At 46.4% G+C, this 24,960-nt stretch overlaps 1 protein-coding gene across 1 annotated transcript in view; it reads right to left on the reverse strand.

The window, feature by feature from the left end:
- The window catches only part of LOC138510377 (coiled-coil domain-containing protein 171-like), a 3,784,015-nt gene that overhangs the window by 3,569,738 nt on the left and 189,317 nt on the right, over nucleotides 1-24,960 (reverse strand). The window contains exon 2 of the mRNA XM_069625990.1: nucleotides 21,500-21,650. The gene's annotated coding sequence lies outside the window, so the exon portion shown is untranslated. The remainder of the gene's footprint in view (nucleotides 1-21,499; nucleotides 21,651-24,960) is intronic.

Below are 24,960 nucleotides of genomic sequence, written 5' to 3' on the forward strand. Positions count from 1 at the left end.
ATGCACATTCAAAAATGCATTACTGCCATGGGTGTCCTCAAGATCTAGGCTCTTGAGTACATGGCCTACGGCCTTCGGCCATGCACCCAATAGTCTAGGCCTTGAACACACCCACAGCTCTAGCATACTGACAGTATGCAAACACTGCACCTAGAGCCCACACTGCTTGACATTTCACTGCAGCATCTGCAAACACAGTGCACCCCCATTGAGGTTTGCAGCAACAAGTTGCAACAGTTACCATAATGTACAAACAAAACAATCTCTCCTGCATCCCTGTGCACTTTCAATCACATACAATGGGCATACCCACTTCCATTCACAAAGTACTGTGCCACTTCCAACCTAACCCCAATCTGTTTGCAACACTGGCCTATAATGGCTGAAATGTGCTCCACCCTCTAAGTGATGCGCTGTCATGCCTTCGGGTCGTTCCTCCGGCCGTGTCCCGTCACCCAGTCACATGACCACTCTCTCCCATTCACCTGTCTCCCGGGGCTCACGCAGGCAACCCAGTTTGGCTCGCGCGCTGGCAAAACAATCGCCATACACTTTTCAGTCGCGCTTACGGCCGTTTCTCCATTGGCAGTTGCCATGGAGATTAGGCAGCCGCTCGAGCGGTAACACACGCGCTCGTACCGTTGTGGCCCGGTCACGTGACTTGTCTATACGGTCATGTGCCCCAGGTTCGCGGTCACGTGACTCCATTCAATGTCATATGACCAGGAAGTAAATGTCATGATCTCTGCTTCCAAAAGGTCAGGGTTTTCCCAACTCCCTTGGAAGCAGATCCATAACCCAGGTTCCGAGTGCCAACCAGTCCCAATTGGGACCTTTTGGACCCAGTCCTGGCGCCAGTGGCACCAGGCTCATAAATATGCCCAGTCCCAGCGCTGGAAGCGCCAGGCTCATAATGCTTGGGTGGACTTACCTGCAGCAGACCATGCTGCTTACTTGCCTGCCAGCTGAGTCTCTGATCCTCTTCTGTTTGGAACTACTTTTCCTGTTGGGTGGGGCAGGAGCCACTCCCTAGATTCAGAACACTGGAACTCTTCTGGAAAGCAGGAACTCTTTTCTTAGGCGTGGCTGTGGAAGGAGACACCTAAGCACTACAGGAGGCTATTTAAACCACACCCGATGGATGAATCTTGCTTTGCGTTATTCTGCATCCTCAGCAGCAGAACGCTCATCGTGTCTTCTGCATCTGATCCTGGGCCTAAGGAAAAAGGCTTACCATTCTGAATCCAGTCTTCAGCAACACCTATAAAGACAAGAAAGAACAGGTTAGCATTACGGTCTTCAGTGACAGCTCTTCACTTACCTGGTCCATCGGCTGTCACCAACGCCTCGCGCTGCATTCCGGCATCTGAAAGACAAAGGCTTACCTACTCTTCGTGCGCTCCGGAGGTCTTCACACTGCATTCCGGCATCTGAAAGACAAAAGCTTACCAACTCTTCGCACGCTCCGGAGGCCTTCGGCGCTGCATCCCGCATCTGAAAGACAAAACAAGGTGCGTTTAAAGACATTGGGGAACTTTAATACTCACGTGCCATTACTCCTTTCCACATCTAACCCAGTGGGTATTCCGGCACCCTACAGCCGCCCCGAACTTGTACCTGTAAAATAAAAAGACAGTTAGAGCGCATCCTGAAGCAGGCAACAAGCGCTTACTTACATGCTTCCAGGCGCTTCTATTCATCACACGGGCTCCATCTTCAACTCACTTCAGCCCGCCATCCGCCATCGCCGGAACCCTGCAAAACAAGAGACATCATTACTAAAGACTTTAAAGACATTAGAATTACTCGAAACTTACCGTTCGTGCAGTAAACGACGGACAGCAGTCCTCTGAAGTCAAGAGGCCTGCTCCCCTTATCCAGTGAAGAAACTGGTTACAGCACCCTGCCTCGAGGCAGATGGAGAGCACGGCGTTCACTTACCTAAGGGGAGAGCGTTAACCTTTGGGGTGCTACAGGAGAAGAGAAAGGGAAGAAGAGAGAGACATTCAATAACCCAGTTCATTAATCCCACATTTTCTATCTGCAGACATCTTACCCTTCGAGCCAGACATACAGTGCACAGAGGTCCAGCCCAAAGAGCCAGCCGTGTGTTACACATCACCTTTGAAGATACGGTATACGCCCAGTCAAGACCGGCGCCTCTACGGGAATCAGGTGAGCGTTACAGTAAAACGGTATTTAAACTGTGCAGTGCCTGTACACCACGCTTCACAGCTGATTTCCTTGGAGACTCTGTCTGGCTGACTTACCCGTGTTACTTACCCGGCTTCCTTGAATCTCGCTCTTGTTTTTGGACTTCTTGTGGATCACGCTTGGCTACGGCGACATCGGCTCCTCTGTTCATCACGGCTTCTGACCTCGGACTGAATCACGGACTTCCTCTGGATCTTGCTCTTTGTTCTTCCATTGATTCGGACGGCTCTTCCTGGCTTCAGACCTTTTTTTTTGCTCAACGGACCTCTCTTGGATCTCCCAGATTGCCTCGCTGCACAGTTGGTCACACTTCCCAAGTGGTGGTTGTCATCTGACTAATTGGGACCCTTTCTCCAATACAACACTCTCCAGGTGGAGACTGGCGAAAGACATTCGGACCTATCCCTTAGGGTGGGTCCCTTGCCTACGTGAGTCCCGGAACCATCCTCCCTTTCGGGTTCAACATCCTTTTCATCAAGTCCCCGGTAAGACTCTGATTGTTCTCTGTTTAAATACATGTAGTACCCTGCCTGCTTGGTTTATAATCATTGCCTTCTTTCACAGCTGCCTTGGGGTTCCTAGTACTTCGGTTCCGGCTTCGGATCTTCTCCACCTGTGGCCTCAAGGGTTGCACAGGGAGTGATAAGTGATTCTCCCTGTGCGGCACTTGGGGACGGAGGTCTCCTATATCTTCACGACTCTCAACGCACAACAGACTGTGAAGCCTGTCGTGTAAAATATGGAGGGTGCCGCTGAAGACCCCCTGGCCGCTGTCATCCAAGCACTTACGGTACTACGGGCCGACATGGTGGCTGCTAATGCAGCAGTCCATCAGCGTCTCGACCTGTTACAGAGTGCTCAGCATCCCTTACCCGCAGATCCGGAGCTTGGTGAAGCCACTCCAGCATCTGTACCCCTTGCACACCCACTCCCGACTCCCCCGGCTCCCGTTCCGGTGGTCCTGCCCTCTCCCTTTCCTTTGGCTGCCCCAGAAAAGTTCCAGGGGGACCCGAGGAAGTTTAGGACTTTCCTTAATCAGTGCAAATTGCACTTTTTGTGTCGACCCCTTGCTTTTCCTGACCCCACCACCAAGGCGGCATTCACTCTATCTCACCTAGCCGGCACGGCTGCTGCTTGGGCAAACCCACTGTTAGAAGCCGATCATCCTGCCCTCTATGATTTTGACCAGTTAGTATCAGAAATGTCCAGAGTGTTTGACACCAGATATAAAGCGCAATCCCATGATCTAGAATTGCTGGACCTGTCCCAGGGTAAGGGCTCCCTCATTGAGTACATTACACGATTCAATCAACTGGCAGCTGAGACCTCATGGCCCGAAAGCAAAAAATCGGTTGTATTCTATAGAGGGCTAAGCAACCCTATGAAAGACGCTTTGGCTATGGTACCATCCCTACCAGTTGAGTTCCCGGCTCTGGTGGATTTGGCTCTCCAGGTGGACGCACGGCGCGCTGAACGCAGGGCTGAGGCCGGGTTTTCCCAGTCTGCCAGCTCTGCCGTCTCATCGTCTTACTCTGAGTCCACCAGCGAGCCTATGCAAATAGGGGGTGTTAGGAGTCCCATCACCTCAAGGGAGAGGGAGCGCAGAAGGGCTGAGAACGCCTGCTTTTACTGCGGCTTGGGGGGGCATTTAGTGAAGCAGTGTCCTCGGAAACCCAAATCCAAGAAACCGGATTTTCGTCCAGCTCGATCCTAGATACCGGGGTAGGATCGAGTTCTCCATGCCCTTCCCCGAATCACACTCCATCGTTTGGTCGAATCAGGCCTATTCAAGTAGAAGCCACCATACAGCCTGCCCCTGGTATCATTCATCCCGTACAGATCACTATTGATTCCGGGGCCTCCGGGAACTATATTGACATCACTCTAGCCCAAACACTGAACCTACCTTTGATCAACAAACCCCGACCCGAACCGGTTCAAGCAGTTGACGGGACAGAGCTTGTTTCTGGTCCCATTAAGCAACAGACAGCTCCCCTCGTCCTGACCATCCAATCAGTCCATAAAGAAACCCTCCACTTTGATTTAATATCCATGCCCCAGTTTGGCATCATTGTAGGAATACCGTGGTTACGGGAACACAACCCGCATATCGATTAGGGAACGGGACACATTCATTTCGAATCCGAGCTCTGTCAGAACTTCTGCTTACCTGTGGACAGAGAGACAGACACCCCAGCATTAGCTCTTGGTGCGGTTGCCCAACTATCAATACTGGGCGACGAAATTCCCCCTGCCTCACACATAGTGGGTTTAGTCACCAATCACATTCCTGTGGTTTATCGGGATTACAGCATGCTATTCGATCAGGGCTCCTCCGAAGTACTCCCTCCTCACCGCCCATATGATTGCCCGATTGACTTGGTCCCCGGGGCTGTGGTACCCTCGGGCCGCATCTATTCTTTGTCCCTGTCGGAGGATCTGACTCTTAAAGAGTACATCGATAAAGCGCTGCGCCTGGGTCACATACGACCGTCTAAATCATGTGCAGCTAGCCCCATATTCTTCGTGCCCAAAAAAGAGGGCGACCTTCGTCCCTGTGTTGATTATCGTCAGCTCAATGCCGTCACTGTTAAGAACCGTTACCCAATTCCACTCATCTCTCCTCTTCTAGACCGGTTAATCCATGCCTCCATATATACCAAGTTGGATTTGCGGGGGGCCTATAACCTCGTCCGCATTCGAAAGGGAGACGAGTGGAAGAACGCCTTCTGTACGCGGTATGGCCTTTATGAGTATACGGTCATGCCCTTCGGTCTATGCAACGCCCCGGCCACCTTTCAGCATTTCATGAATGACATCTTCTCGGGCATCTTAGACATGTTTGTGGTGGTGTATCTTGATGATATACTCATTTTCTCTCACACTCTGAAAGAACATATTCAACATGTACGAGAAGTGTTGTCCCGGCTGCGAAACCACTCGTTGTTTGTGAAACCCGAAAAATGCTTGTTCCATGTATCTAACGTGGAGTTTTTAGGGTTTAACATTACACCTGGTGGTCTGGCCATGAATCACACCAAAGTACGGGCGGTCCTCGAATGGCCAACACCAAAAACCCTAAAAGCCTTGCAATCCTTCTTGGGTTTCGCTAATTTTTATCGGCATTTTATCTCTGGGTTCTCTTCTCTTGTGTCTCCTCTCACATCCCTTACCAGTCCTCTTGTTCCGTTCAAGTGGAAGGAGATACACCAGCAGGCCTTCGACGCATTGAAGAACGCCTTCACCACTGCCCCTGTGCTCCAGCAACCCGACCCTGACCAGCCGTACGTTGTTGAGGCTGACGCCTCTTCCTTCGCATTGGGGGCAATCCTGTCACAAGCCTGTCCCACTACGGGACGGCTTCATCCTGTAGCCTTTCATTCACGCAAGTTCAACCCTGCAGAAACCCACTATACCGTAACCGAAAAAGAGCTACTGGCGGTAATGGACGCCTTTCGAACCTGGCGTCATCACCTGTTGGGGGCCAAACATAAGGTCACGGTATACACCGACCACAGAAACTTGCAAGACCTGGCAGCCCTGAAATGCGTAAACAGTAGACAGGTCAGATGGCACCTGTTCTTCGCCGCTTTTGACTTTCAGATTAAACATCGCTCTGGCTCTGAGCATAGCAAGGCCGACGCTTTGTCTCGCTCCCCTGGGGGGGTTTCGTTACCGGTGTTTCCTGACACACTCTTACCCCGGGGGCATGTTGTTTGCACTTGTACACGTCCTCTAACACTACTAGAGGAGATTCGTTCTTGGGTCAAAAAACACCCCGATCAATTGTCGGAATGGGATCCCACCTTTCACAACGGTCTGCCGTATGTACAGGACCGCCTAGTTCTCCCTACCACTGACACCAGAAACCTAGCCCTGGAGTGGTCCCATGACGCCCCGATCAATGGTCACCCAGGCCAGGCCCGTACCTTGGACCTCTTAAAACGCTGGTGTTGGTGGCCTTCCATGAGACGTGACGTGGGCTGTTACGTAGACTCATGCTCAGTTTGTGCTCAGGGCAAACATCGTAGGGGTCGTCCATTGGGACTTTTGCGCCCCTTACCCATGCCACCAAAGCCCTGGCACACCCTGAGCATGGACTTCGTGACCGATTTACCCCGGATCCAAGGTTATGACACCGTGTGGGTAGTGGTCGATGTCTTCACCAAGATGGCCCGTTTCGTCCCTTGTCATGGTATCCTTTCTGCCCCTACCTTGGCCAAGCTTTTCTTTGATTCCATTTTTTGTCTATACGGCCTTCCATCTGTCCTGGTGTCCGATCGTGGCTCTCAGTTCACTTCCCGTTTCTGGCGTGCCTTGACCACTCTGCTACGTATCGATGCACGGTTCTCCTCCGCTTACCACCCAGAAACCGATGGTCAGACGGAAAGAACAAATCAGTCCATGGAACAGTATCTGCGTTGTTTGATGCTGCAGCAGCAAACGACCTGGTTGCAGAACATCCGTTATGCTGAGTTTGCCTATAACAACGCTACACACTCTTCCACTGGTTTCTCTGCGTTCTATGCCATGTATGGTCAGCATCCCCGATTCCTCCCTGTCCCCGACATTTCACCCTCCGAGAACCCTGCCGCAGCAGCCTGCATTCAGGATATGACGACCCTCCATGCCCAGGTCCTCGTTCATCTGCAGGAGGCACAGGCTTCCCTGAAGGCCTCCTCGGATGCTAGGCGTACCATGGCCCCTTTGTATCCTGTTGGTTCGCGGGTTTGGTTGTCCTCCCGACATCTCCACTTGAAGGGCTGTCGCAAACTGTTGCCCCGTTTTGTGGGTCCTTATGTTGTTTCCCGGGTCATCAATCCGGTGGCCTATCGCCTGGTTCTCCCTTCCTCTTGGCGGGTTCATCCTGTGTTCCATACCTCCCTCCTCAAGCCCTGTCCCTCCTCAACACGTCTTCGCCCCTCTCCTGCCCCTGTTTCCCTGGAGGTACCTGATGTTTTCGAGGTCTCGGACATTCTGGGGTCCCGTTTCCTTAGGGGTCGCCTGCAGTACCTGGTCGATTGGTTGGGTTATGGTCCGGAGGAGCGTTCCTGGGTCTCTGCCTCGGATGTCCAGGCCCCCCGGCTGGTTGCTCAGTTTCATCGAGAGCATTCTTCGTGCCCACGGGGTCGTGGGCCTTTGGGGGGGGGCTCTGTCATGCCTTCGGGTCGTTCCTCCGGCCGTGTCCTGTCACCCAGTCACATGACCACTCTCTCCCATTCACCTGTCTCCCGGGGCTCACGCAGGCAACCGAGTTTGGCTCGCGCGCTGGCAAAACAATCGCCATACACTTTTCAGTCGCGCTTACGGCCGTTTCTCCATTGGCAGTTGCCATGGAGATTAGGCAGCCGCTCGAGCGGTAACACACGCGCTCGTACCGTTGTGGCCCGGTCACGTGACTTGTCTATACGGTCATGTGCCCCAGGTTCGCGGTCACGTGACTCCATTCAATGTCATATGACCAGGAAGTAAAACGGTATTTAAACTGTGCAGTGCCTGTACACCACGCTTCACAGCTGATTTCCTTGGAGACTCTGTCTGGCTGACTTACCCGTGTTACTTACCCGGCTTCCTTGAATCTCGCTCTTGTTTTTGGACTTCTTGTGGATCACGCTTGGCTACGGCGACATCGGCTCCTCTGTTCATCACGGCTTCTGACCTCGGACTGAATCACGGACTTCCTCTGGATCTTGCTCTTTGTTCTTCCATTGATTCGGACGGCTCTTCCTGGCTTCAGACCTTTTTTTTTGCTCAACGGACCTCTCTTGGATCTCCCAGATTGCCTCGCTGCACAGTTGGTCACACTTCCTAAGTGGTGGTTGTCATCTGACTAATTGGGACCCTTTCTCCAATACAACACTCTCCAGGTGGAGACTGGCGAAAGACATTCGGACCTATCCCTTAGGGTGGGTCCCTTGCCTACGTGAGTCCCGGAACCATCCTCCCTTTCAGGTTCAACATCCTTTTCATCAAGTCCCCGGTAAGACTCTGATTGTTCTCTGTTTAAATACATGTAGTACCCTGCCTGCTTGGTTTATAATCATTGCCTTCTTTCACAGCTGCCTTGGGGTTCCTAGTACTTCGGTTCCGGCTTCGGATCTTCTCCACCTGTGGCCTCAAGGGTTGCACAGGGAGTGATAAGTGATTCTCCCTGTGCGGCACTTGGGGACGGAGGTCTCCTATATCTTCACGACTCTCATCGCACAACATGCGCATTCAAAAATGCAGTACTGCCAAGGGTATCCTCAAGGCCTAGTAGCCGAGGCCTTGAACTCACCCACAACGATGTAATGCCACCATGCATGTCGCCATGTCAGCAAGTACGACAATCCACATACACACCACTGCCACCAGCACTCCTACCCAACCTGTACAGCGCCATGGCGTTAAGCAACACCAAATTGCACCACTTAACATAACGCCCATGTGGGCAGCTAACATTAAGCACAAACAAAACACCCATGCTGAAAACAGGGTGCAATTACCAGAATCCACAAACACACCACATATAACAGTGAACATAATGTGCAAAGAAAACACCCTCTCCTGCACCCCTGTGCACTTTCATTCACTTACTATGGGCGTCCCCACTTTCATTCACAAAGTGCTGTGTCACTGCCAACCTAACCACATTCTGGTCGCAACTACTACTGCAACCGATCTGCACATACCACACTACACAAGCACCACCCTGTACCAAATGCAGAGTCAAACATGTGTTCCTCCGGTGGGTATGTTGCAGCCCTACGCTCTTGAGTGCATGCCCTACACCCTACGGCCCACGGCCTTCGCCCATGCACCCATTAGTGCAATCCTTCCATAGACCCACCGCACCTTGATTCACCCATGCATGCCACCAAGTCGCCAACTACCACATTCCATCCGCAGCACACAGCCACCCGTGCTCCCACCCACCCTATGTCATGTGCAAATCACTCCCCTTCTGCAATTCACCTGCCACCATTCACCATGAAAAGAGGTTGCCGCAAAAAAGTTGCGGCAGAAGCTTTGGGGCCGTTACAACAGCTGCCTCCAATCACCACACACAGTACTCGCCTACATATGTCACATTAAGCACTTCTCGCTCGCCCACCCATTCCCTCCCTTATTGCCGCCAATGAATTCCACACGGTACATTTTCCAGACCCCTCCACCGCTGCACTGTCCTCCGATACACCATGGCGGCTTTCCCAAAAAATGTTGACGTACACCACGCTTCCCACCAGCCAACCACCAGCAGTGTCCAAACTTCTCCAACAGCACGCCGTACCACGAGCCAATGACACTTCTGTCCGTGGAGCAAACAGGGAAATGGGTTCGAGGAGCCGACCCAGATATCACACATTTTTTGAGACGTACATTTCAGTTCTTTGCAACAAAACTACTTGTCGGATTTCCACCAAAAATACAAAAGCATGCTTTCTGACCCAACCCCCCACTCCTGCCGTAAATTTGGTGAAAATCCATCCAGCCATTTGGCCTGTTTTCCCCATTCAGTCTATGGAAACAAAAATATGTGGGACCCCCCTTTAACTTTGCCCCCCTGCAGGAAACCTCCCCATACTTGGCGATAAGATTCAGAACCGGCCATATACTTTTTTTTGCAAAGTTTGGTGAGGATTCGTCCAGGGGGAGCGAAGTTATAAGCCACCGAAAAAGTGGTCTTCCTCTGAGTTTAGCAACTTAACCATAACTACATGTCCCATGTATATATATATCGTTGAGACATGGAGGAGAAAAAACGCACTCCAAGCATGAGGTCTGAAAGTCCCAGTAAAAAAAGTGACAAACTCGAATCAAATGTGCAAAAATGAGTTTAATAAATGGTAAAAGAAAAGGGTAGGCAAAACACACAGCAAAACAAAACAGGACGCCGGGGCAGTGTCCTGAACAACGCATTTTGCGCTTCCCCGAGCGCTTGTTCACGTTAGGGAGACGTGAAAACAATCACAGTAAATATTACAAATTAGTCCTTTTCCCATGTTGCCTAACTCCACAAGCTAATAGCTTTGTCACGAAACCATGGCGGCCATTTTGGAATGTAGCAGAATCCTGCATTAGCTATTGAAGAAACAGGTTAAAATTAACAGTATTATGCATAGCACATTGGAATCTGTCAAGAAACATGTAAAGTAATAATACTAATGAATAAAAGGGACGCATAATGAGATAGGTGTCAACAAATCTCACTTGGAGAAACAATCAGCAATCCACAGCTGTAGCGTAAAGTGCAAGTGCATTCCTATTGTAAATATATGACCATGGTACATGAAAATGCAGCAAATGGCTATAAGATAAAGTGCAAGTGCATTCCTATTGTAAACATATGAGCATGGTACATGAAAATGCAGCAAATGGCTATAAGATATAGTGCAAGTGCATATCTAGCTCAACATGGCAACATAGTAACAATATACAGTAGGAAAACAGCAGGGACAGAATAATGCTGTCTAATGTGGACCCTCTATTGACAGTTACAGGCAGTCAATATATGCAACCCTTAGAATAAAAATATGTTTCAGGCAAGAACCATGAAGTGTAAATTGTAGATCTTCATTAGGACGTAAACCCAAGGCTACAGTATAAAGTGCAAGTGCATTAGACTGTAAACATATCGACCTAGCAGCAATGGACAGGCAGACAAATTAATAATCATAAAGTGCAAGTGCAAAAAATACCGATGTCCTCCTAATATGTGTGTCCATATTCAGATATAGGCGGCTACTGGCTCGGGTGCAAATAAGAACCATATGCACCCTAAAATCTAGCAAACCAGAATTAGTTGTTGCTTGAAATGCCCACGTAGAGAGGAACCACAATAAGAAAACACACCTGCACAGTATTGAGACTTGTGGAAAGAAAAGGGCAGAGAAGTAATATGAATCTCAGCTTTACAGCATTGTTGTTGATACTGTCCACAAAGGATCCCCTCTCATTCTCATTTCCCTTCCAAATTATAAAGACATCATCGATGTACCGCCACCAACCAATAACTTGTGTAGGAAAACTGAGTAAAAGTAATTCAGACAAAAAAGTAGACTCCCACCACCCCATGGTCAAGTTAGCATATGATGGAGCAAAGGTACTGCCCATAGCAGTACCTCTAACCTGGTGATAAAAGAAACCCTCAAAAAGAAAAACATTGTTAGTTAAACAGAACAAAAGCATATCCAAAATCATACCACTGTGCCCCAAGAAATTGAAAGAACGAGTGTCCAAGAAATGCTTACAAGCTGTCAACCCAGTCGTGTGATCTGTGGATGTATAAAGGGAAACGACATCAAGGGTAGCTAGCATTAATCCCTCCTCCCAAGGTATATCAGAAATATGGCTGAAAAAATCTTTGGTATCACGTAGATACGACGGCAGGGCTGACACCAACGGAAACAGGGTCTCATCAATGAACTGGGCCATATGTTCTAGGAGGGAACCACATAGGGTTACAATAGGCCTACCTGGCGGGTGGGTCAGGGATTTATGAGTCTTGGGCAAAAAATAGATAGAGGGAATGGGGTGGCTGACAGGAACAAGGGACTTGGCCAACTCATCCTCGATAAGGCCTTTCTCGGCCCACTTGGTACACAAAGAGGTGAGCTCCAACTGTATTTCAACAAATGGATTTTTAAGTAGCCTAGAATAACAACATCGATCCCGTAATTGGCGATTAGCCTCAGACACATAACATTCCCTGTCCTGGATAACGATATTGGAACCCTTGTCGGCTGGTTTTATCACAATACTGGACAAGTTCTGTAATTCACTGAGGGCAGAACGTTGTGAAGGAGTAACATTCTGTTTGTTGTTGAAGGGTTTCTTCCGAAGTTTACGGAAATTATTGACACGTAAGTCATGAAATGCCTCGATGCAGCCCCCCACAGAAAATTAAGGATTGAACCTGGACTTATTTTTTAATTTAGTACGTATATCCCAATTGGGATCAATGTCAAAGTCAACAGGGTCAAAAGTGGAGGGATCAAAAAGTAAATTATGGAGACTGGCCAGATCAGTCAAGATAGGAATGTCAGAGATGCAGAGATCAGTTCGGCCAAGACGCGGCACAGAAGGTTTGGCCTGCGGGGGATTGATTGAGAAGATTTTCTTTAGTCTGACCTTCTGTGAAAATTTGTCGAAGTCCAAACGTGACTGGACGTAGTGAAACTTTGTGGTGGTACAAACATTCAAACCCAATGAAAGCAATGATAATTGGGAGCTCTTGAGGGTGTGGAAGACATGTTGACAATTTGATGAATATTCATGTTGTCTGTTGTGGCTACTTGGTTCCAGAGCGCGTTGACCTGCCCTGTTGATATACATCGGAGCCGTTTCCCACGACAGCCTCAACTGTTTTTTTTCCTTTTGACGATTTCTGTTCGTTTCCTCTCCCTCTTCCTCTTTCTCTGTTCTTTCCACGGCCTCTACCTCTCTTTTGGTTTTTTCCGTCTTGACACAAGAGTCTCATTTCGTCTAAAAAATGTAATTTAATAGGCATTTCATCATTTTCTGAGACGGAGACATTGTATTCTGAAGAAATGGCTTCTGCCTCCCCCAGTTGTTTAGGCATGATTGTGTAGTGGAACCTTTACGCAATGAATCAAACCACTTGGCAAAAGTAAAGATCCGACCTGATTCGTAGTCAGTTTTGTCTCTAATGAACTTTCTGTGTTTGTGTTGTTTAATCTCCTCTTCGTAGGCAATAAGATCTTCTTCAATTTTGGTTTGTAGTTTCTTACCCTCTTCAGTGCTGGGAATGTCGAGTAATTCAGACTCTAATTTGTCAAGATGTAAAAGTACAGCAGTGCGGTCTGAATTGGCATACTTGACTAAGATTTTCAAGAACTGCGCAGAGCAATGACTGCTGGCACCACCCCACTCTTCCAACATGTTAGGATCCTGATCCTCGAAAGATAGTGTTGTCATAATGCGTAGTCCACGAGGCACACGACCCACATCAAGGTCATTTTGCAAGGAGTGTTGCTCCCACCACTTAGATATCTCCTTTTTGCGAGACTTTTCAATTTCAAGAAGTAATGTAACTTCAATAGAGGTAGTTGTGGCAGTTTTCTTAACCCCGCTAGTAGGTACCACTGTGGGTAAATCCTGCTTCTCATTAAATAAGTCCTGGCCTGGAGCAGCGGGCTGCTACCCTGGCGTCCTGCATGCTTGCGTGTGTAATTGCCAAAAACGACCGAAGGAAAAAATCCTTGGCCTTTACCACAAAAATTACACTAAAGAAATATAAATGGGAAACGACCTCAGCAAACCATGGTTATCCACAATGAAAATAATGTGGGTCAATATGCAGGAAGTGTGGATGCCGGCGCAGAGTGAAAGGCACTATACCACAGCGTAAGCCTTAGGGAGATAGGGAGAAACTGAATAGACACCTACCTGCGAGCTGTTGTTCGTGTGTCCTCCGGCACACATCCCAAAAGCTAACATCAGAGGGCTATCAGTTTCAACTCCCTAGAGGGTGCCGCACTCAAACTCCAGTAAGCAGTAAATCTGCCGCCAGCTACAGCGTTAGAACCCACATGAGCGATCGTGGAGAAATGGCGCTCATTCCACAAAAAGACATACATTCCTGGTGCTGGTTTGTAGCTTGGAACGCTCCATGTAAATATAGCGTTGAGACATGGAGGAGAAAAACCGCACTCCAAGCATGAGGTCTGAAAGTCCCAGTAAAAAAAGTGACAAACTCGAATCAAATGTGCAAAAACAAGTTTAATAAATGGTAAAAAAAAGGTAGGCAAAACACACAGCAAAACAAAACAGGACGCCAGGGCAGTGTCCTGAATGACGCGTTTCGCGCTTCCCTGAGCGCGTGTTCACGTTAGGGAGACGTGAAAACAATCACAGTAAATATTATATGTCCAAACAACATTAGCCACGTGCAACAGCACCTAGCCTCATTATATAGCTGGTGCCACAGGGCCGGACTGGTCTAAGCTCCAAATTGTGTGTATAAAACAGTCTCCCATGGCAAAAAGGCATAAGCCTGTGCTTGCCAAATGGGAAACAAAAAATGCCCAGGCACTCAAAACCTAATTGGATTATAAAATGCAATTCATTCAAAACTAAACATCACAATGTTAAAAGGACATGCTACTGGGAATCACCCATACTGGAAGACCAGGTACAGAAGCACTTACGTGAACAGAAGGCCAATTCAAAGACTTTTTGACTTGGCTTAACTCTAGAGATAGATATCTCAAGTTCACACACTGTATCTCAAAAGAGATTATATACTTCCTTGATGTAGAAATCAAACCCAGTTTAGGTGCTTTAGTCACCACTATCTTTCGAAAGCCTACTGATCGTAACTCTCTCCTGGATTACACCAGCTTCCATCCGAAATGTCTTCGTGAAAACTTACCCTTTGGACAGTTTTTGCAATATAGGCGTAACTGCTCTACCACGCAGGAATACAATCTACAGGCACAGGGACTCACAGATCATCTTCTAGAACGTGGCTACCCAAAAAAAACTGTGAGAATAGCAAGGAAACAAGACAAAAAACATCCCGCGGGATATAACCTTGCAACAAAAAGTACGACCTGTGGGAGATAATACGATCACAGCAGTTTTTAGTTACTCCAACAAAATCAACCTAATCAAAAGGGAAATCATTAAGCTATGGCCTATACTAAATGTAGGGCAGGTCAATCTTCCATTACCACGGTTTGCCATGAAAAAAAGAAAAAATCTGAGGGGCACCCTGATACACTCATATATACCAGGTCAGGAGGCGACAGGGCAAACAACCCTGTGGAATAACACCTCCCCACAAGGACACACACCATGTGGTCAGTGTAACGTATGTAGCTTCACGAAACGTACCAAAACATTAGATCTTGGTTTAAAAACACAGTGGAAACAACTTGCCCTCACGAATTGCAATACATCAAATGTTATTTACATGATACAGTGCCCCTGTGATAAAAGATACATTGGCATGACCACAAGGCCAATTAAGAAACGTATCCAGGAGCACCTATCGTGTATTAGAACCCATCGGGAGAATGCCCCTATGGTTGACCACTTTAATAGGCACAAACATCGGGCCTCGGAAATTGAGTGGACTATCATAGAAAAAGTAAAATGTTCCAGAAGAGGAGGGGACATGAGTCTCCTCCTATTAAAACGGGAACAAAAATGGGTTTTCCGTTTAAAAACGGATAAAGTGGGTCTTAATGAAAGCATACCCTGGCATTCATTGGCCATGATGACCTAAGCCACTAGCGATGACATCAGCACTAATTGACCTGTGAGTGATGGTTTAGACCCATGTTATGGTGACTTTGTATTCCTGATGGTTTTGGACACATACATTCACACACAGGATGATATACTTTGTGTCTCTTGTGAGTATGGATATGCCCCAGGGAGTCCTGATGTGCTTTTGAAAAGAATATATTTTCCCTAGTGAGCGGCACTATATAAATAATTATTCTTTGAAGAATTGCAGCTGGACGCAACTTTAGTGTATATGCGTTGCGGGCGGTGCTGCCCAGAATCCAGGTTGATGTACGGTGCCTGACGGAGTTCGGGCGCTTCCGCCTGACTCCTGCGTGTGTGGAGATGCGCGTGCATTGAAGGGGGCATTTCAGCCCTGAGCCGGCCCAATGCGGAGGCTGGCAAGCACGCACGTGACACGACAACACAGTCGATTTCGCCTCCTTTTTCCCTTTGTCAAAAGATGGAGAGCGTAGTAAGGCGACACACGCGCTCACACTGAACGCTTTGTTTTAACTAAGAAGGTGCCCGCTGGATGTATATCACAAGTGAGTACATGGGAAGAATGGTGGTTGAATGGTATTTAGAACTCCGGACCCGTAATTTGCACGGGCTAGCTGTTTCGCCTCCCTTCTCCCCTTCATTGTGTACTCTTTCAGAAAACAATGCATGCCTGTACTTTGTTAGGACCTTGCAAGGCCTTGGCTTTAAACACGCTGCCCCTGAACAATTGTCTACATGACATACATTGTGGTTTCTTTAAACTGACATCTTGGGAAGCTCAGTACCTCGAATTATGTTACATCCCTGCAATTCTTTACAAATGCATTACACGTGAACTGGACAGTAAAGTTGTGCCCTGTTCTGAGGCATACCATACTCTAGATCACGAGGGAGAGAAAACCAAGGGTGAGTTGCGGTCTCTCTGTTTTCAACATGATTTAAGAGCATCCTATGTTAATGCTAGAATAACCATAACTAGTGTGTTGATTTTTTAAATAGCACTGTGGTGAATCAATATAGGTGGCATGTTATACAATAAGGAGATGAGATTTGGAAACTAAGATTGAGAGATGAAGTGGTGTTTTGCGATAGCCATGGGCTGTTTTTGTTTGGATGGCATACCAGTGTTGTGCCATCCAAATCCAATATGTGGAATTTAGCAGCTGCTTAGTAACTGTGGTTCATTTCTCTGATCCTACTGGTTCTTTCTCAGACTGTTCCAGTCCCATGACACCTACGGCAAGGTGGTAACGTACTATGCCATCTACCGTTTTTTAACCTTTTTCTCATAGGCTGGTTTTTGAGTAATGAAATATACCAGCCTGTGAGGAAGCTTAGACTATCCTGATGAATGTGGCTTTATCTAAGTTAGGCCACTGAAACCGGTCGACGGTGTTTGTTACATCTAAAAGGGCACTAATCTGCCCTCATTTTAGTTTTAGCAAACCATTTTACATTGTCCCACTTTCCATGAGTATCAAGTCGATCCCACATGGGAAGTGGTGATTGTATTGTCTTTGTCTGTTTTTTGGAATGGGAATTCATCCTATTTCCTTTATTTGTGTCATTTTTAATCTGAGCAACCTAGGATCAGTGTGACAATCAATGGGTTATTAAAATATTGTCTATACCATTAGATGCCACATGAGTTGGTTTAAAGAGAAAAATTGATCCTCTTTATCTTCCTGGGTGAACTCTCTTTTTCCTTTCCCCTTGTTTCATTGGTAGTCTCCTCCTATTCAAGTCAATCTGGAAGAGAGTGGGTTGGGACTCTCAAGGTTGAATGCATTACACACCATAGAAGTGGTAATTTCATTCTTATTCTGTCACTAGTAGACAGGCGTTGTAACACCGCAACCTAGTTGAGAGTGCACAGTAGGCAGGGATAGTACCTCTGTTTCGCTCTATCCTTCTGTCTTCAGCCACAACCTTGTTCTATTCCTTACTTTTTATGAATAGACTTGAGTCCACCCCACAGTAAAAAACTTTTTGGGCTTGGTTTTACCAACTGGACCTTGTCTTCGGTTCACTGTTAGCTGCTAGTAGCTTTTACACAGTTGTGTGTTGCCTATCTTTTTTGTGTGAACATTATCTACTAAGGGCAATACCCTGTTAATTTGTAGATATTGCCCCATTGTTTGGTTATAACAGAAGCACTTACCCCCGCGGGTAAAAACCATCACGCGTTCCGATCAAACTTGAGCTTCCTCAGGCGAAATAGATTTGTTTACTATGCGCATCCTGTTTATTTAAAAACAACGCTTGCCAGGCTCCGCCCGTCGCTCTTCTGGCCAGTCAGCTGACCAATCGTCATGTGACCACCTGTTCGAGTACAGGCTCAAAGTAACAGCCATGATGGAATGGGAAATGACTAGCTAAATGGCTCTTACAGCCTAAATCAACCAAAGTTAATTGCAAATATATGACCAAGTGACATATATTTGTAAATGCATATCTAAAGTAAGAGTGAAAACCACATTGGCGGCTCGGCCTGGCAAACCATGTAGATAATGTTAATCTAATGAAGGGAGCATTTTGTTCCAGTGTACTGATAAATCATAACAAGTCGGAGCGGTCTGATGAGCATATCAGTGCCGTCGCAAGGCACCCAGCAATAGAAGTGCAATTAAAACCACGTGGAACACTCAACACTTTCCTGATCAACAGTAACATAGTGCCCACATCCGCATGCTAAGCCAACCATTGTTATTCATACAATGTCTCATAAATAATGCCTCACGCACCACTTAACACTCTAGCACACCAGATAAAGACCACTAGTTGGAATGTGAGATCAGAAGATTAACAGAGATTTTGGCAGTCTAACTAAAGTTGTGCTTAGGTAAACATGTATTCCATATACAGAGATCGCCATTCAGTGCGAATGCAACATTTATAAAGTGCAAGTGCACAACAATATACACATATGACATTAGTAGCTGTTCAGATATACAACACAAATAAAATAGCCTGGATATGTAAATTGGCTAAACTGAATCTCTACGAATTGCTATACTCCTAAAATGCAAATAGTTCATGTGCAAAAATTGCCAATTCAGTGCATCTCATGCATAAAGTGCAACTAGTCAAAGTGCAAAACATGCTTACTTGGGTCATCTCGAGCATAAGTAAAGTGCAAGTACAGTATTATCAAGCATCCTAACTGATCACTGCAGTGCTCAGCACTGCGTGATGATAGAAACTATTAATTCAAAAATACATATAGCTCAGAATCAACATTGAGGCCAAACGGTTTCAAAGTGTTGTATTTACAAATTCTGCCTGGAACATAGTTATTTAATCTATGAAGACCACATCTGTAGACAAATCCAGGGCAAAGCCATGGGTTCAGGGATGGCACCGAATATGCCAATTTGTACATAGGATGGTGGGAGGACAAATTGGCATGGAGAGAGGAACTGGAACAGTACACACAATATATGGTGATGTGGCATCGCTGTATAAATGATCTATTCATTATATGGGAGGGCTCAGATGAGTGCCTTTCCCAATATATTGACATTCTTAATGATAATTTTCTGAACCTACAACTCAACGTTACCAGCAGTAAAGAAGAATTGGTGTTTCTAGACATCAAATTCAAAGTAGTGGATAACATACTTAAGTCTACTTTATACAGAAAAGAGACTAGTTCCAATTCCACTCTCCATGCCAGTAGCCATCATCCAGTAGTTCTCAAGAAGTCCATACCATTTGGGGAATTCCTCAGAGCCAAACACATTTGTAGCATTAATGTAGCCTATCAGATTGAAGCTAAAATAATTGGCCAGAGATTTGTGGAGAGAGGATACAAACGAAATACTATAGAGCAATCCTTTAATAAGGCTGAATTATGCTCGAGAAGCGACCTCTTTAAGCCCATATCTAAAGCATCAGATGACAAGATCAGATTCATCACAGGCTTTAATCATAAAGCAAAGGAAGTGAAAGCAATTATGCTAAAACACTGGGAAATACTCACCAGTGACAGATATTAGAGTATTAGGTCCCTTACCACAGGTCACTTTCTACAAAACTCCTTCTCTCAAAAATATTCTATCACCTAGTATGCTAAGTACTGAGATAAACAGGAACAACAGCACACTTAGCAGGAGGCCGCTAGTAGGCTTCAACAAATGCTTTCAATTCAAAATGTGTGCATATGTAATGAAAGATCCACATGCACCACTGGGTGGCAAAACCTGGATATACAAACATAACATTCATTGTTTATCCCAATTTGTTGTGTATGACATGATATGCAGTTGTGATTTACATGATATTGGTTCAACTATTGGGGCACTTAATTTGCGCATACTTCAACATTACAGAGCCATCAAGAATGGTGACCCTAGTTACCCTTTGACACAGCATTTTGTGGATAAACACAATGGGGATGTAGAAGCAATGTCCTTTCGAATGTTGGCTCATATTCCCCAACACAGAAGAATGGGCAATAGGGAAATAAAGTTACGCCAGCTAGAAGCCAAACTAAGAACAAGTTACTTACCAACTGTAACGTTCTTTCGATTGGATGTTCCTCACATGTATTCCTCATCTCATTTTAGATATATCCTTACCTTCAGCTTTGCTGCTTTGGACATGTTTTCTCTCTCCACCAGAGGGCGCTCCACTCAAGGATGCGGTGTCGATGACCCTCGGTGGCCTCCGTCGAGCGTTAACGTCATCTTCTGTATAAATGCCTCGAACGCGCCCGTTGGCCTCAGTTCCGTTTTTCCGTTAGCTTCACTTCGGATCGATAAAACGGCACTTCAGTTTGCACGAATAATGTCGCCTTCATCTAATCCTTCCACACCGAAGACTGGATTCAAGAAATGCCAGAAATGTGGGAGAAAGATGACGCTAACTGATCCCCATCGGAATTGCCTCTGGTACCTCGGTTCTGACCACCGTATAGATGAGTGCGGTTCCTGTCAGTCGATCACCTAAAAGGCCTTAAAACAACAAAGAGGTAAACTGGCGGTGGGGGAGGAATCCTCAAAGTTTTCTTCGAGAGGGAGAAAAGACTCGGCTGAGTCTTTAACAAAACGTCATAAAAAATCTAGAGGCTAGCAATCTAGTGACAGGCTTCAGGGAAGGGAAAGAAGTCTGTGGAAGTCTGTATCCCCCTGAGAGGGAGTCTGCCTCAGAGATATACTCCCTTTTCCCCATACTTTGGTGTATGGGCATCAACTCCTAGGACAGGCCATAGATCATGCCAGGTTTGAGAGAAGCACATCAAGGCTGGTGCAGACATGTTTTCTGGAAGAAAAGAGATTTGAGTGTGTGTCTGAAGAGGAGGTGGCTTACCCGAAGTCTTAGAGAGGGACGTAGGGCGTTCAATAAATTGGGTTCAGGTACCAGAAATTGAATGATATCTCTGCCTTTTCAAGTGGATTTGGAAATGCAAAGGATGCTGGTGTTGGTTAACTTCAACTCCCGTTGAAAGATCATTGACCAGCATAGTTAGTAAGACAGGTACTTTGGATCTCGGTGACAAGTGGCTTGCTGGAGCCTGCAGAGGAGCGTGAATTTGATTCTCCATTCCAGCAAAAGCCAGTGAAGGCTTTTTAATCCTGTTAAGATGTGGGCTTTTATCTTATAGTCAAGGAGCATTTCGGCTGTGTGTTCAGGGCAAGCACTTGATGCATTTGATGTGTTTGAGAACGCCCAAACAGAGACTAGTACCGTAGTCTGATGAGCAAAAGCTCTTGGGAAACGTTCACTTTATGGCAAAACTGAAAGAACATGAGGGTTCTACAGTGTGAAAGGGTAGAAATGGGCACTTTTTTGCCAGTGCAGTAATTTGGTGCAAGAAGAATGTTTCTAAACCAAGGATTATTCCCAGGTTTAACATCTTTTCATGCTCTGGGGAAAGGGAGTTCGTATGTTGGGAGGCCAGGTGAAAGGCGGCTGAGTTTTGAATCCATTTAGTCTTAACAATGAATCTCAAACATTTCAAGATTTAAAGAATATCATGGGAAATTCATGTTCTTGCCAATTGAGAATAAAAAACAAGGACACACAAAAAGCACCACACACCACATACCTCTTGACTGTACTTTGCTGATATCTCCAACTTTTCCTTTTCTGAAAAATTCAGTTTCCGTCGAAATTCTGCAATGCTGCCAAAATCAGTGCGGCCATAGTCCTGTGGCTTTTTAAACTCACCCTGAAACTCACAAACGGTGATCTGCAGTCTGAAAAAAAAAGAAGACTGACTAAGAAACACAATAGTGTGCTCACTGCCCACTGCGAATATTTTTCAATAATAAAGTACATACATGCCTAAAAAGGTGGGTTGCTCTTAACTGGGCGATGTGATGAATGGACAGGACTTCAGCGTATTTTATTTTTATTTATTTGTTTATTTCTATCACGCCGAAGACTGCAGGCATCAGGGTGCGTACACAAAGACACAGACAACAGGAATAAGACGAGACAGCAGATTCATTGTCGCAGTAGGCGAGTCATTTATTTAAATAGTAATGTCTTCAGTTTCTTTATGAGAATCAAATAATTTGATTCTAGCCTTAAAGGGCAGGGGAGCCCATTCAATTTGTTCTGCTGCTTTTACAGCAAAGGAGCATCCAAGCCCATTTGCTCTTTTGGCACCTGTGTGTCCGACCAGACCTTGAGCTTCAGATCTCAGGGACTGACATGGTTTGTATAGGGTGATTTGCTCTTTCAGGTAAGCAGGAGCTGATCCATAGAGACAATGATGTACAATGGTTATAGTTTTAAAGGCAATATGATCTTCCAAGGCCAGCCAGTGAAGAGACTTCCTGTCCTCGGAGATGTGCTCTCTTCTTGTTTTCCTTTTGATAGTTCTCACTGCGTTGTTTTGAATGGTCTGGCATTGCACGATGCAGCCCTTGATAGCTCTGGCTAGCTGGGCATTGCCATAGTCCAGTCTGGAGAGAATTGTAGCCCTAGCGATAGTGGTACAGTTTTTTTCTCGCTTAAAACAGTTCTAATACATTTCAGCAGCCTCTGATAGTACTGACAATTTTTCTTCAGATAGGCCACATGTGCTTCAGCCCCAAGTGACGCTTCAAGGTATACACCTAAGGTTTTAACCTTGTCAGAGACCGGGATGTTGGAGTCTCTGATAGTGAAAGAGATATAACCAGAGTCAAGTTTGGCCCTGGCCTGAGATGAACCGAAGATCATGAGCTCGGTCTTGCTTCCATTTAAGCAGAGACAGTTATTGTTCATCCAAGACTCTATGATATTATAGATATTTGCAAACCTGGTGTTGTCTGAGTTATGGCACCCACTCAGTTCAATAACTAGTTGGGTGTCGCCAGCAAAGTTGGTGAAAAACAACCCTATGTTGGTAAGAAGGGTGCAAAGACACCGAATATATAAGTTGAACAGTAGGGGGGACAGACTCGCCCCTTGGGCTACTCCACAGTTGATGTAACGGGGCACGCCAGTGGAATTTCGAGCTCCTCTCCAGGAGGAAAGAGGTCACCCAGTCTATAGCGTCCTGAGAGCAGCAACCTAATTGTTCTAAGGCCTCTTGAAGCTTATGATGGTCTAGCAAATCAAAGGCTGCTGATAGATCCAAAAGTGCAAGCATGCCTGTCTTTCCTCTGGTGAATACCTAAAGGAACAATGACCCTCTTTGACTATCAGCCTCTTCTAGAAATAAATTGGCTTAAACATCTCTTTGTTTATGGAACTAATGGATAGTAGGGTGAGCTTGCTTTCAAGCCATCTGCAGGTGGTCAGTTTTTCACCAGATGCCAGCACTTCCTACTTAACACGATCAGCTGCTTTGCACCATCAAACCTCTGTCTGTGTTTTCTTCTCCTGGCTCCAACTCATTGTGCCTGCTTCCCCACCTATGTGTCCTTCTATCACTGCTCCATCTCTAGGTATACATTTTTGCATGTTTTTGTGCTTTCTTATAGGGATTTTATGGCACACAACATTGAACAGTACAATAACAGAAACGACAAAACCTAAAAACAAATCATAAGAAATAAACATGACAGTACAAATTAGCAACAGGGAAAGCAGCAAACACAGGCTGTTAGGCAGAATCCTGTGCAGTGCCCTTAGGGACCACTACACACAATAAAGACTACAAGTGGCAATACAAGTTCACCTTTGGTACAAGCCTGTACTACACTGTTAAAGTGGTAGCAGTAGCGAAGCAGCCCGACTTATCTCAAGAGTAAAAGAGCAGTAGTAGAGATTACACAAAGGACCACAATTACTGTGACTCAAGCAAACACTGACTCAAGGTTTCAGGTAAAAAATATAATTACATTTATTTTAAACCATCTGTTCAAAACACACTTCACTTCTATAAATTCAAAACCACACGTAAAATACACTACACACAACCAATTCCACTTGTTCCTGAAAATTCAAGGTAAATACATTAGGATTTGACAGACTGTTGTTGCGATACTAACGCGTACCCGCGGACAGAAATGCTCACGAAGTTAAAACACTCTTTGTACTTTAGAATTTCAAACAAGGGAAAAGTGGATAAAATCACATTCAATACATTTGTCAAGGCAAGGGAATCGGAGGACTCGTTCAAAGATACATTTAATGTCAATAGGCCTGCGCCAGTCTCAATGGAGCAGATGCTCAGTTGCCGAGGATCACACGTTGAACAGTTCGAGATTCGAGATGCCAAGAGTACTTAGATATTGTCAGATGGAAGGAAAAGTTGTAAGAGGGAAGGAAGAAGGAACAAATCTTCAAGGAGGAAAAGGGTTCACCCCGATTCCGAACGGTCAGACAGAAAGAACGACCAAATGTGCACCGTACCTTATTACGTTGGAGAAAAGCTGGTGCCACGGCAGTTGTTCCTGGTAGTTCCTGCAGACTCACGGTTTCTGCGGCTTCAGTCGTGGGGACAAGAAGGAGGACGTCTGGAGCGATCTGCACTACCCAGGGATGAGGCTAGCAGCAGCGAAAAAGACAACGATGAATAAAAGGTGCGCTCCTTTAAATGAGGAGAGGGCTCTTCTGATGGCTATCCGGACCACTACAGTACAGCAGTGATTTCGACCCAGGAGAGGATTCTCTGACTGAAGAAAGGGTGAGCTGGTTGATCCCACCAGGCTCAAGGGAAGAAGTCTCTGGACTGGATCTTCTCTTGTCGTTGAAGGGCAGATAGCTCAGGACTGCAGCAGGGCTTCACCGGGACTCGGGGTTGCAGCAGCCGTCTTCTTCTACGCTTCTCTTCGGTTCTTTGCCGTTCCAGTGGCGACTCTGACTTCTAGCCCAAGAGTCCTACCTTTTATGCCAAAATCCCCCAATCACACAGCCTGGCTGTCAATCACTCAGCAGGGGGGTTGTCCAGCCCGGACAACCACCACAGCCACTCAACACAAAGTGCGACTTGGGTCTCCAAGGAGACCCTGTGCAGGGTGTGACTACACGCCTAACTCACATTCAGCCCAGCAAAACACCCAGACACCAAAGGAGGGCTTATGGTCAGAAGCCCGCCAAAGGTCGGCGAACAAAGGAGGCAAACCTGGT

The sequence above is a fragment of the Ambystoma mexicanum genome, chromosome 6p (assembly GCF_040938575.1).
Source record: "Ambystoma mexicanum isolate Mex_15411 chromosome 6p, UKY_AmexF1_1, whole genome shotgun sequence".
In the NCBI taxonomy this organism is placed as follows: Eukaryota; Metazoa; Chordata; class Amphibia; order Caudata; family Ambystomatidae; genus Ambystoma; species Ambystoma mexicanum.